Source organism: Electrophorus electricus, unplaced genomic scaffold, assembly GCF_041902795.1.
Source record: "Electrophorus electricus isolate QZ-2024a unplaced genomic scaffold, ASM4190279v1 Scaffold54, whole genome shotgun sequence".
Classification (NCBI taxonomy): domain Eukaryota; kingdom Metazoa; phylum Chordata; class Actinopteri; order Gymnotiformes; family Gymnotidae; genus Electrophorus; species Electrophorus electricus.
In genome coordinates, this window is record NW_027658772.1 from 284,576 (window position 1) to 288,870 (window position 4,295).

The following is a 4,295-nucleotide window of genomic DNA, read 5'->3' on the forward strand; positions in this document are numbered from 1 at the left end:
CCATAAAAAATTTGAGAGAAGTTAAAAAACAGCAGAACGGTTTGTTACAACTGGAAAAAAATAAATAAGAAAATATTGTTTGTTGTTGTACATGAAAGTCAGAGAGCCATGAGGATAAGCCCTCTTGTCCAAAGTTCTGATCAGCAGTTATGACCTCCTAACACTGCAATCAAAATGCACGGGCAAAAGATGCATTACTGAAAAAACACTCTGCACATCTGGATTTCATGTCACCACAGTCAAAGTTGAAGGCTTTGTTCGGTGAAAAGAAAACAAATGTATCAAAGTTGATGTTATACTCAGTAAGAACTCAGTACAGTAAGAAACTGCAAAATACTCAGAAAACTCTGTGCATGAGTCAGTGGCTCAATAGTCCAACTAAAATCAGCCAGGACCACAGTTTAGTTGGGTTAAACATGAGTCAACTAAATCCTTAGTCAGAGAATGATATTCTGTCTTTGCTGCTTACATGATCAGCTTCTTTCAAATAGCCATGTAAACTTAGTTATTTAGGAATAATATCAAACTACATGTGGGCCATCAGATCCTGTTTGCCCTTGAAGACCCACTCACAATCTTTGCCCAAGTCCAGCACTGGACATGCATTACCTTGCACAGTTTCACAGCTCTGGCACTGCAATCAACAATGCATACGTCTTAACTAAGAAGGCAACAGTTCAAATGGAAAACCTACTTCCTCTCTGGGAGTGAAGGAAGCCAGCTGCTTGATCTTCAGTGTCTGGTTGAGTCTTGGATGCATCAAGCACAGGGACACCAGCTGATACCCCATGGTTGAGGTGCTCCATATATTGTGCAAGGATCGGTTCGTTATAATCACCATTCTGCATTTTTTAACAGCAGCAACAGCATAAAATGGTTCAGGTAAGGGTGCATCATTGGAAGACTTTCACTAAAATATGTCCTCACCATGTCTCAAATACAGCAATACCTCATAGAAGCCATTGTACTGCACACAGAATGGACAGTCCCAGCAGTTTCTGTTCCCATATGGAACCTCAGTGTTTTGATTACAGAACCAGCAATTCACAATGACATGAACTGGTTTCTTCCCATTGAATAGGGAGTTTATATATATAACTGAATTTGATCAAACTATAGCAATGATTGTGAGCAAGGAGCTTTCATTTTACAGCCTAAAAATGAAAGTGGCAAATAAATGTATGTTACAAATAAACCAAACTTGAAACGTTATATGAATAGCTTCATGTTGAATATAGTTTATCAGTTATTAAAAAAAACATTCTATTAATACAGAATGTTTATGAAAGTTAATTTAATCTAACTAACAATAAATGAACAGTCGAATATTGTAGTTCAAACAGTCCGATAGCTGTAGTAATGGCTTAACTCATTTTGCTTATTTAGAGAGAACGATAAATTTGAAAACCCACAGGTTTGTGAATTTGGGTCTCTAAATCATACAAAAGTAGGTTTTCTATTGCTGAACAGTTAGCTAGCTAACAAACTACCAGCACCTAAACGATCAAAGTTGAAAGCTGAACAATGAAATGGTTCCACAAGGAATGGTTTATAGCCCCGAGTTTGACACTCGCTGACCTCAACTGTTAGCTAGCTAACTAGCGTATCGCTGTGATAAAGCGATACAATCTTTAGCAATGAGGACATGAATAAAGTATCCTTTACAATTTTCACAATATTGTGAAATTTAATTTGCTGGCATTGGAGGTTATTAAATATTCACAATATCAATAATAATTCCTTGGCTCACAGAATCAGACATTACATTTTTGCTGTTATGGCAGCTGTTATAAAGATCATATTTATACAGAACCCTGTTCAGTTAGTGCTAGTATTGAGGAACCATTGCATAACTAATAGCGGTACAGAGACAGAAACATCATGTGTTCAGATGAATAACTGGATGCGTGTGAGACAGTCTGTGAGAGGTTTGCATTTGTGTGTTGCATGACTATGAGTGGGAAAACCATATAAAGGTAAAAACATTACCTCTGCAACAAGGATCTCTTCTATTTGAAGGAAAGGTTTAAGTTAGACACAGTCTCAACAGAGTAAGTTAAATCTGTCTGTGTTAAGACCAGTTGACATATCAGTGGTTTATCACTGATTATGTCTGCCACTGAGATACCACAAATTAAGCTTTCCAGATTCCAAGACATACAGTTGTGCAGTGTGAGCCATACATCAATTTGAAAACTTCAAAAGTCACGTAATGTGTGCATGGCATAAGCGTATTAGCAGGTCCCGAAAACATTTGCTATCAGAAAGGATTTCATCATAGAAAAAAACTACAAATTCTAGACTTGAGAATGTGAGCATCAATCCCACTAACACTCACATACTAAAAGAGCACTCTACCACTTGACCTAGTTCTCCTAGAGTGGGACTTGTTTGCAGATCAGACAAAAGCTGAAGACACAGTGGAATGGCAATTCTCTAGGAGATCATACCAAATCCTGCATCCACCCTAAATATTTCATCTAGCTGTGAAGTCAAAAAAGCTTATTCCTGAAATGACAGGAATAGTTCTTGCAGATTCTGATATGCTATGCAAACACTATAAAATGTGAGCTATGTTAGATCTGGCAGCCATTGGCTCTAACTGTCTCTTTTTATTGAGTTAAGCAATGCTTACAGAATAACTTTCTATGGCTTCAAATACTTCCAAGAATTAAACCTTGCAGAGCTCTGTAGCTAGACACATTGTCTCTGTAGGTTTGACATGTTCATTTGACAAACTAGCTAAAATAGCATCTTTTGGTTTGAATAAATTGCCCCTTAGACCCAGACAAAAAATTGCTCAAAATCTTTCTGCTTATTCATGCAGCAATGACACAGATTTCCAAAGAAAGAGGACGTATGGTTAAAGCTAGAAAAAAATGCCTACTCTGTGCTCAGGCAGAAAATCTGATATTTTAAATATGTCCCTAAAAGGTTTATATTCCTTGGCTCACAGAATCAGACATTACATTTTTGTTGTTATGGCAGATTTCATGGTGTAATAGACAGCACTATGTAACTCACAGCAATAAAGCTCAGTGGACTTTGCAATTGATGATTTCGTCACTGTGTACAACTGCACTGAATTGCTCTTTAACAAAAGCTTCTCCACATTTGCTTTTGAAGTTTAATTCAAAAGTTGGCTGCAGAATAACCATTTGTCAGAGGGAACAATAAGTGTCAACTTTCACCTATGCTCGGTCGAAAAAGTGGCCGTAATCTTGTTGACACCAAGTCTACAATTTCATGGAAAGGTTCCCTTCAGTGCTGCACCAAAAACTGCGAAATGAACGGAGAAAGGCCGATTAGCTCAGTTGGTCAGAGCGTGGTGCTAATAACGCCAAGGTCATGGTTTCGATTCCCATATGGGCCATGTGGGTTTTGTTTGATGAATGACCCCTTGTCAACAAACCACCTGTTTGAACTTGTGTTGCTTATAACATTGCTTGTAAATCACAATCTGCTAAGACATGTTCCAAGTACATGAGAGTGTGTTCTTGATTACAAAACTTTACCCATGGATTTGTGCTTGTTTACAAATCTTGGACAATGCAGAGAAAAGTATGAAATCAGAGGGACTCTGGCATTAGTGTAAGGCTCTCGATCGCTGTGTGAATAGGTCAAAGAAGCAATTCCAGAGGCATGCAGACAACCTGCATCCTCCCCATCAAATTATAGCCAGTTAGGTGTCTGGAAGTGCCAGGGAGTTCAAATCCTTTAGTCTGAAATGTGTTGGGATATGATTATGCCTGCCACTGAGGTCTGACAGCTCCACAGTTGCCTTGTGAAAAGAATACAGTATAGACCGGCACCCACATACATTACTGTACACATCAGAGATCAGCGCAGGAATATCAGTTTGTAAACCCGCCAAATCTGCCCCCACAGGCTCCCTGAGTTCTACTAATCGCTCCAACACCTTGTTTCAACCTCAGTTTCTTTTTTTTTTGAAGCGCATGAGGCAGCTTCAGCTATTTCCACAGGCAATCATATTAGATGTGCCATCAGTAACCAGACATGTGACTTTATTTTATTCCCCATTCTTCCATAAGAGAGGATTTCACACAGGCCAAATTTTCAGCTGTATGCGCCTGCAGGAATTTCACAACACCAAGTAGTGTAGACTTCAGAAATGTGTTGTCATCTATAAAATGGCAGGTCACAGCCAAGAAGGCATCCACATTAAGAGATGTCCACATGTCTGCTGACAAACTCATTGCAGGAATTTTCTGGACCTCAGCTTTGGCCTTCTCTTTCTCTTATTGACATTTGGCCTCAACCATGGCCTTTACAGT

The 4,295-nt window shown here is 38.8% G+C and overlaps 1 non-coding gene across 1 annotated transcript; it reads left to right on the forward strand.

The window, feature by feature from the left end:
* Window positions 1-3,299: 3,299 nt before the first annotated feature.
* Window positions 3,300-3,373, forward strand: trnai-aau (transfer RNA isoleucine (anticodon AAU)). The gene has a single exon. It is a non-coding gene; the product is annotated as a tRNA-Ile (tRNA).
* Window positions 3,374-4,295: the final 922 nt, after the last annotated feature.